Source organism: Gallus gallus, chromosome 4 (assembly GCF_016699485.2).
Source record: "Gallus gallus isolate bGalGal1 chromosome 4, bGalGal1.mat.broiler.GRCg7b, whole genome shotgun sequence".
Taxonomy (NCBI): Eukaryota; Metazoa; Chordata; class Aves; order Galliformes; family Phasianidae; genus Gallus; species Gallus gallus.
This window is the reverse complement of record NC_052535.1, coordinates 73,115,125-73,125,092: the sequence shown is the minus strand read 5'-3', so window position 1 is coordinate 73,125,092 and position 9,968 is coordinate 73,115,125. Positions and strand designations below refer to the sequence as shown.

The 9,968-nt window shown below is 43.1% G+C and overlaps 1 long non-coding RNA gene across 1 annotated transcript; it reads left to right on the top strand.

Annotated features, from left to right (window-relative positions):
- The first annotated feature begins 506 nt into the window (after positions 1-506).
- Positions 507-9,142, top strand: LOC121110519. The gene is made up of 2 exons (XR_005859201.1): positions 507-619; positions 8,593-9,142. It is a non-coding gene; the product is annotated as an uncharacterized LOC121110519 (long non-coding RNA).
- Positions 9,143-9,968: the final 826 nt, after the last annotated feature.

Here is a 9,968-nt window from a genome sequence, read left to right as displayed (position 1 = left end):
TTCTTCAGGCTTTCTTTTTGCAGGCTGCCCTAAATTAAATTATACAGTCAATTCTCCATTATCAGAAGGTAATGGCTGAATTAAATGTTTTCTATTGATGCATCACACTGGTGTTCAGATACAGGGTTTCCTGTGCCTCAAGGCTGCCTTTATGAGGATTAACTAGTCTTCATTTCAACGGTATAAGTACTCTAGATGTTTCATATTTATGAGAAATATGAGACATTAGTGGTATTCACTTATTCTTCTACTCAGAAATTAAATTACTGAAAAGCAACCCTAAGAAATAATTATGTCTTAATATTACTCATGCATTGTGTAAGTAGGTGGCTTAGCATAGGCCAAAATGTCTATGGCTGGATGTTAGGGATCACAAATAAATGACTAGAAAAATGCAGATGGGGAAAACCATCAACTTCAGTAGAAGCAAAGGGACACTAATAGTTCTTTGTCTTTAGAACATGAGTAGCAGAGGGGTATTTACTGATGTCATAGAACCATAGTATGACTTACGTTGGAATGGACCTTACAGACCATCCAATTCCAACCCCCTGCCATGGGCAGGATTGCCAACCACCAGGGCAGGCTGCCCAGGGCCCCATCTAACCTGGCCATGAAGGTATTAACTATTGAAGTAGCTAGTTAATAGTTAGTATGTATTTATACTAGCTAACAAGCAGGCTGTGTGCGACACATCTGTATCTTCTTAGTCTGGACTGGTTTACTTAATTTTTGATTAACTGAGTTACTGAGAGAGCCTGAATTATAATTTCCTTTACAAAGATTAAGAATTCTATTCATTGTAATGCTTTTTGAACCCATAACTAAATATTAAATTAGGTGAAATTCCCATCAGTCACGGCTGCTGAGATATAGGCTTGGGACAGAGCAAAATACAACCTACGTCTTCAGCATCCTGACCTGAGTTTGAATCGTTCTAACAACATTATCTAACATGTTTGAACAACATTACCACCCGCAGTTCTGTATGCTGAAGTTGATGAGATTCAGGCAGCCTTCACAGCTGTAGTGCAGAGGAATTTGTCCTGTACTCACTAGGGGGAGCCCATGTGATCCCAGCAATGCTGAAGAAACACTGGTTTTGACAGAAAGAAATGGTTTAAAGGCAGATAGCAGCAGCACTGATCTTTTCCCAACCTGGCTGAAGATGATCTTAGTCCCTCTTCTTCTTATGTTGATCTGGGGTTTTTATACAGACTGCAGTGAGAGAGGGAGACTTTTGGAGTACTATCTTTTGAGAATCTGGCATTTTACAAAGAGAAGAATATTTGTGCTTCAATTACTAACATGGCCAGAAATGCTCCGGTCCAAATAGTGTTTAATGAGGTCAAACAGCATAAGCACTGCCTAGGTGCTTACTTAAATATCCCCTGATCAGCAGGACAACATTAACATACCTAGACACTCTTCTACAACTTGAGACTAGGGCCAAGCCCTATTTATGGAACAGTGCACTGAGGAGATGACCTCCCCAGGCTCCTACATTGCACTGCCTTGAGGGGAAGAGTCCAGCCCACTGGACGAGGAATGGACTCACCACACAAGCAGCTGGGATGGACTTCAGCTTTGCCTGACTGCTGGTACAGTGCACATGTGCAACATGATGCTATGTTGCCTTGTTCTTATTTTCTTCATCCAACTGTGCACTGCTGCTATATCTTCCTCTGATGCATAATGAAATGCAACCAGAGGATATACACAGTCTACCACGGATCATGGCAGAGGTAGCTGAAGCAACATGGGATTACTCCTGTCACATGGGAGAACAAAGCAAACTGGGGCTTCCTTGAGGGCTTGGCTTGCCAGCACTGCGCCAACCTCCTCATAGTGCCATTAGCACTGCGTTTCACACCATTGCCTGGGCTCTTGCAGTGCTTCCCTGTCCTGTTTGAGGCGGCTTATTTAATTTTGTTAACGACTCTGAATGAAGATAAGGCCCATGTGTGTAATAATAGACTAAAATTAAACTTCAAACAAATTATCTGTTAGGATTTAGGAGAATCTTATCTGGGGAAGAATTAATCCTCGCTGCTTGTTTTGGGGCTTTAGCAGGCCACTGGGGATTTGAAAGAGAACACTTTCTCACAGTCTGGGAGCAAAATACTTAATTTTTCTGGCTACGCTGAAAAAACTAAAACCCTAAAAAGACAACTTAATGTCTGAAGTGTAGCTTGAACTGATTGCAAACCAAATGCAGCTGCTGTACATCATCAGCTGTCACTGTCAAAGCCCCAGTCTCCTTGTGACTAATGCCCCTGCTTCCTTCGTCACTGCTTATCAGGATAATTCTGTGAGCTGTCTCCTAAGCCCTCGTGCTCCACACTGCGTGGTTTGGAAAGCAGCCATCACACCATCCCGGTGACACAAAGCTGCTGTGAGGAGGATGCTACTCAATCTCACCTATTAATCAAATTTACCAGAAGGAGCAGTAAGCACCTATGGGACTCGCTGCTGAAAAATGTTGGGGCAGCTGAGGGTGAGGTTGGGAATGGGACCAGACCTGGGACTGGCAGAGACTGGGCATGGTTGGCCCCATTTGAATGTGACCACTTCATGGCAGTTTGAGGGCTTTAGTCACAGGGATGATTTCAAACGAATGGTTTCATTCTGCTTCACCAACCTGGAAGTAATTCCCATGACAAAGACATAAAGACCTCTGGAAATACCTTCTTAACTCATACCATACGAATACCTTAAATTTCCACCCAACATAAATTCTTGATGCATTTCTTTCATTTTTTCCCTTCCTTCCATTTTTTTTTTTCTTTCAGCTTAGCTGCCCACTCCAGTTTGGAGGGTGAAAGAGCAGCAACAAGAGGGAAAAAGAGAGAAACAGAGGAGCTTCGCTAGTCAGGAGGAGATAAACAGGGGCTCTTTAGAAACGTAAACTAGACTGATAGGAAAATCACATGGGATAGTCTCCAGTGTTTACTAAATTTCATGGCCTTTTAAAAATCAGTATTTTTCTGGCAGTTCTGGGGCCATAGAGTATGCAGGCTGCAGGGTAAAAAGCACTCCCAGGACCACACAACTGTACAAGAACAGAAACTACCTGAAAACATTGTCTCACATTTCTGTTATTCTCAACCACACAATGGGATAAGATGCAAATTTTAGGTGGATATACTCAGACGCCTGAACTCTGCAGAGGCTTCTGCTGAAACTGATGAGTTTCTACTAAATACACTATTTAAATATTTTCTATATTTAAATACATCTCCTTGCTATCAGATGGTTAAAGTTCAGAGTACTTTAAGCTAACTAATGAGTAATAGAATGGGTTCAGTCTTCATCTTGAGACTAGAGAAAACTGAACGTACCCAAGGGAGACAAGTCACTCTTGGTCTACCTCAGTGATGCTCTTTGTCAGGAATTTAAACAGAAGAGCATGCACTGAAGCTCACTCTGCCCCACGTAGCTTCCCTTTTCCCATTCCAAAGCTACTCATGATCCCACATTTATCACAAACCTCAGATGTCAATAGAGGAATTGAGTGCAGGTGGACTGTTATCTTTGAAGTAACCTTTTCATCCCAAAGAGAGTCAGAAGGGAGGACTTTACTGCAAAAGCTTCTGGCAAAGACACCAAACATATAGCCACTGAAGCCTGATAGCTAACCTCAATGAGGAGAGGTGTAGCGATGCTCAGCACAACAAACTGGAAGATCCACCAGCCTCGGAACACTGTATTTGTGAAGCACATACCTCTACCGCCTACTGCTGTGCAAAAGGGCGAACCTCCCTGCTCTCCTCTTCCTTGTAGTACCCAGCAGTGCTGCAATTACACCAAATGAACATGGTACTCTTGGCATTTCTCTTATCCATCTGCAAAACATAAGCCAAACCAAACTTGCAGCAACTGAAATTGTTCTCTCTTACTATTTCTTGAAAGACATCGAAGGACCTGCTGGCAACTACTACCTGCATGGTCTTTCTCAGTAGGCAGCTAGGCAGGACAAAGCAGAACTCCCTAGAGGTGAGTGGTCTTTTTTCAGTTCAGCCTTTAAACGGGCAGAGAGGTCACTACTAAGCAATCTCTGGTCCGTGCAAAAGGAGTATGTTATCTTGGCAATACTTCAAAAGCTTTCTGACCTGAGGACTGAAAGACTAAAGGCAAGAAGTTATGTAGTTTGGTATGCTGAACACATGGTATAAGACTCTTCTTACCTTTCTTGAATTTCCATCTGTGTCTCCTGCACAGCTCTTGACAATAAATGCTATATGTTTTATTGTAATAGAAATTACTAGCAAAAGGCAAATATATTTTCAAAGGATTGAATTTGTTGCCATGGGAGACAATGCAAATATTATGGGGTTAAATACAAAGAGACAAAAGAAAGCTCTTCTGTTAAAGTAAATAAAATCTCATTGCTTTGTATTCAGCTCTAGAAGGTTCACGAATATCCTTGTTTTCTGTAACCTTGTATGTTATTGAAAAGATCTTTCATTTACTCCTTTTTTTTTTTTTGCCATTCCCTTAGATATTCTATTTCCTTGCAACTTCTGAGACCGAGATGTTTCTTTTGTGCTTGACATACCATCAAAATCAGCATGCAAAAGGTTTCGGAGAGAGAAGAAACTAACAAAATAAATAAATAAATAAAACAGAGAGGAAACTTTCATAATCATTTTGCTTTTGATTTTCACACACTTGTGCAATATGATGTATCCAATAGTAGATTTTTCAGAAAATATTTTTAAACTGAGAGAATTCAGATTTGATGACGTTGAAGAACAATCTCAGTGGAAGAAGCAGTCTTGTCTTTCTTTCCCAGAAGTCAACTCACACTGTAGCTGTGAACTCTTTGTGAGAATACTTCCAGCTTTATAGAGGAACCAGTTGGAGGACTGGTACTGATTTGAGAATACAAAACAAAAAAAAAAAGTGGAATTTTGCAGGTGTGATGCTTACTGGAGGAAGCACCCATAATTGGATGGTCACCAGAATGCACACACGGTTGGTATACTCGAGCACCACTCAAGGTCACACTGCAAAAGGGTAGGCTGTAGGAAGACTCAGGACTCCCCTTGGTATAGAGAGATTTGGGCTTTCCTTCTACCCAAGCTCTTACAAATAAGAGGGCCCAGTAAATATTCTCCTTCATTCATGCACTGGAGAGACCCTGGCAGGAATTCATGGCCTACTTCAGATCAGGGTGTTGCAAAAGACCATTTAGCCATCACTGCCATAACTAGAGAATTTTCCAGAATTTACCTCAGCGTCACAGTACACATGGATACCTACAGAGAGCTGGTCTTGGGTTGAAAGAGAAGATCCTGAACAAGCTACCAGCATAGACAATTGAAGGTGAAAAAAACGCATGGATCAACCCAAGTTGCTTTCAGTGAAGACAAACTTAATGCCTTGGGTGCAGTTGGGAGCAGTAGGAGTGATTCAGTCTCTTTCCTAAATTATACCAGTGCGTGGGACAGGCAGCAGACATTAGCTCCCAGTTATTCCAGAAGTGAGTATGCTGTGCCAACTCATTACTTCCTAAATAGCTTCAGTGTCAGTGCTAAGTGGTGACTTAACTGACTGTTGACATTCACCACAAGGTCACCAAGCTAAGTCTATACTTAGGAACAGTTTGTCACTACAAATGACATGGAAGTGATTTCATCTATGTGTCTTGAGGAGGAGAAGAGGAACAGGGAGCTAAATAGTCTTAGAATGGCTGGATTTTTCAACGTAAGTTGTTATAAGCAGTATATTTCTTTCTTGCTCTCCTTCCATAGGAAGAACGTGAACATATGAAAAACCAAACACCAGGCAGCACTCCTGCGCTGTGCAACGATGGAGTGCTAGCACAGGCTGCCCAGAGGTTAGATGCTGGTTTAGGCACCCTGGTCTGGCATCCCTGATAGAGCAAGGGTGGGACCAGATAGACCCAGAGGGCCCCTACCCCTTAGCCATGCTGTGACTTTTTCTGTTTTGGCTCAAGTCCTGTTCTGATAGTCTTCAAGTTACTCAAAAGCTTTATATCTGCTGATTCTTTCCATCATAGGCCTGGTAACATGAACAGAATAAAAAAGGAGGTAGAAAACACTATTAATATTCAGGTCACTGAATAGAACTTGGAGGGGTCTCAAAAAGTAGATACTAAAGACAATAACACCAATAAGAAATTGAGTAATAGTTGAAAAAATGAACATTCCTGCACTGTTTCTTAAGCAATCTAACATGGCTGCAGTAGATGTGCAGCAGTTCTCACTGCAGAAGTCTTCCAGTTTTGCATTGCCCCCGTTATGACTCACATGAGCACCTCCCCTGTGAGGAGGGGCTGAGAGAGAGCTGGAGCTCTTCAGCCTGGAGAAGAGAAGGCTCCAAGAAGACCTTATAGTGGCCTTTAGCACCTGAAAGGGGGCCTACAGGAAAGCTGAGGAGAGACTTTTTATAAAGGCATGTAGTAACAGGATGAGGGGAAGTGGCTTTGAACTGGAAGAGGGTTTTAGACTAGGTATTTGGAATAAATTCTGTACTGTGAGGACAGTGAGACACAGGAACACAGGAGTGGATTCCCCCTCCCTGGAGGCATTCAAGGCCAGGATGGATGGGGCTTTGAGCAACCTGGTCTAATGGGAGATGTCCCTGCCCATAGCAGGGGTTTGGAACAAGATGGTCTTAAAGGTCCATTCCAACTCGAACCATTCTATGATCCTGTGTCGCAAGTGGGTTGCCCAGTGCCTGTGGTCAGACAGCAAAGACCTACATACAGATCCACCTGGCAGCCTGCAGCTTTCAGCACCTTCATGAACTCTCAAATTCAAAGGATGATTTTCTTCTCCTTTATGTGTTAGCACATCACAAGTAGATTATTCTTATCTGCACCTCCCTTCCTGCCCTTGTATGAAACCTCTGTTTAGCCTAAAGCTCCACATGGTCTAGAACCTGCAAGCAAGTCACATCACAGAGACTAGCAGTGCCATGTTCAACTGCTAAGGTCCAAAGAGGAGCAGGACACTTAAGTCAAAGACTTTTTAAAGGAGAGATTTTGATTTTACTTCATTACTTTCATTGATTAGTAGGTTAGCTTTCCCTCCATCCCTTCTATATGAAAGCTGCTCTCTTCATTGAGGAAAAACAGGGCCAGGAGCTGCCTCATGCCAAGCTACTAGAACTTTTATTCTCTGTCCATCCCTCCCAAGGGCTAGGATCTGCATCAGCGGGCCCCTACCGATAGTCCTTCTGACAAGAAAAGGCAAGTTATCCTGATCCAGCCTACAGATGTTGATATGAGTCGCCATATATCAATGAAGAATAACATCTCAGTTGTCATTTAAGTGAAAATAGCGCATGGTTCTTAAAGCCTAATGATTCAGACATGACCTCCAAGAGATTAGAAAGACAGGCAAATAAACTGGGGGCGAAGAAGAAACAAAGGAAACTGAGTGGAAATAAATTCTCTGTTACCTCTCATTCCACCCCAAAATCTGATTCATATTTGAGAAAAGGAACAAATCACTGTTTGTTAGTAGCAAGGCAGCATGAGATCAGGAAATGTATTTGCACACAAGTACACTCAATTTTAAGCCAACAGTGACTAAAAGGCATTAAAGTGATAATTAGCTTACTCTGTTTTCTTGACTCAGGTCAGATACATCCTTAATGCACATCAGGATAAACCAAGCAGACACTGGCAGCAGGAGCCCTGGTCTCTTGCCCACTAAGCACTGCCCTAGCAAAGGGCAGCCCCATCAACCTTTGCCTGTCCCACCATCCCCACAAACCTGAGGCTTTTCCATGTCATTGTGCCTCTCTGCGCCTCCTTGTTAGAAAAGCATCTGGAGGATGGAGTCCAGCAGCATTCCTGAATGTATAAGAACAACCCTAAGAGAGAAACGGGCTCCTGTCCCACACTTCCCATGGGCTCCCAGGGCCATAGAGCAGATTTGCTCAGCTGCATTAGACACCTACATGCTGGGATTCAGCCTAGACGTAAGCAGAGCCCTCTCCACACAGTTGTCACCCAGCATCTCTTCATTATTCGAAGTTGCTTTCCAAACCACAAAAATGTGTTTTTTGTTAGTTTTTTTTAAATCTCACCCACTCCCTCCAACCCATACCCATCTTCAACCAGCAGCTTGCTCCAAGCTCACCAGGTCTGCACAGAGATGAGGAAGCAAAGCAGCTCACAGAAGCCCAATATTTTAGGAATTTGCTGGACAAAATACAAGAAGGAGGCTCATTTCTTAAAAATCATAAAAATCGGGTGGTAGCTCTTCATATGATGGAGGCAGATGCAATATGTTGGCGGGGAGTAACTGCAGGACTCAGTGGTTACTCACTTCATTAAGTCTTAATTGTAATGATTTCAAGGTGCAACCCCAGCAACATAATCAGATCCCCAGGTGACAGAGGTGCAGATAATTGCAATGAGCCTTCCTCCAAAATGAAAGTCCTGTCGTTTTCTCCTTAGACAGTAAGGGTAGAAAACAGAGGTAGAAAATGCTGTCAGCAGGAGCTGAGGGATCCAAGGAGACCCCTGGGCTATGGAGTTTGGAAACAAAAAGTAGACGGATCTCATTAAGCAGATTTGCTAATTTAACTTCTATTTCCCCTTTCTAATTCTAGCTTGCTCTGAGAAGCATCGCAAGTAAATCTCCACCATCCTGTCCTCGTTGGCACTTTGCTTTCTACTAAACTCTGGCAAAACCATATGCCACACTGGCAAAGCTGGAAGAGAAAGAAATGGAAGAGAGTAATCAGCACACAGTGAGCAGTACGGCTGCTTCCTTCCACCTGCCAGCTCCATGCTGACCCCAGCAGCCATGGGTGATGAGTATTTCATGACCCACCGCCCTCTCATTCACCAGAAGAAAATGGAGAAGTAATTGCCAGGGCACACCTGCAGCTGGAGGATAAGTCATTGCCCTGGGTCTGCTGAGTCAGAAGAACTGAAACAGCCACTGAAGCCAGAAAATGAGCATTCTTGTACAATCCAGAGCTGATGTCCAGACAGGAAATAGAAATGGACTTTGGAATAAAAGTTAACAATTGCAAATGAATAAAAATGGGAGCAACACTACCAGAAGCCCTTCATCCTGATGATGTCATGGTTCCCAAATGCCCTTCAGAAATGCAAATTGCCTACAATGTAATAAAAAGGGCATTTTCTAGAGTGTGCAGAGCTTGCATAGTTTAATTAAGCATAAACTAGGGTGACTCTGAAAGGGAAAATGATGTGGATTGCATTCTCTGAGTGACCTTGGAAATGCATTTAGATACTTTGTCTATAAAGCAATTAAACACACACTTCAAATTCTGTCATCTCTATTCCTTTCCTTTATTTAGAAGCATACATTCTTTTTGTTCTCCCTGATCTCACATTGATATATCTCAGTGCTTAGAAAATGTGATTTGTTTTCCTCTAGCATTTGTCTGCACCCTCACAATCTCTGGTTTCCTAGTCCCTATTCCAGCATTTACTGACATTAAACTCCTGCTACCTGCTTTCCTTGCTTTCCACCAAACAGCAACCAGGCCATTTCACCGAAGCAGCAAACCTGGAATAAGGAGATGGTCACAGAAATCTCTCATCCCAAGACCCATCCCTCCTCTCTCAACGCATCCTACAGACCCTAAGAAGCCCCTTCCCTTGCTGGCCTGTCATGCTGCATCACGGCCCTCTGTGAATGTTTGCAGTGTGACTCTGAGCAGCTCCTGAAGCTGCCTTTCAATGTTTTCTTCTCAAATCTGCGATGTCAGGCTGTTTGCCTTTGATCTTACTGTGTGTGCTTCTGCACAGAACCATGGCCAACTTGCCGTGCAGGCAGCTGCCCACTAGGCAGAAGTTCTCAGACAAAGTTTTGCCAGACACCCCTGCAGATCAGCTCAAGGCTCTGTGGCAAGAGTGGCAATCACATATAGGGGAAGGTAGTACAGGTGACTTTCAAAGATGAATGGAAACTGACTTGCAGCTGACGTTCAGACCATGGTGGGGTTTCAGT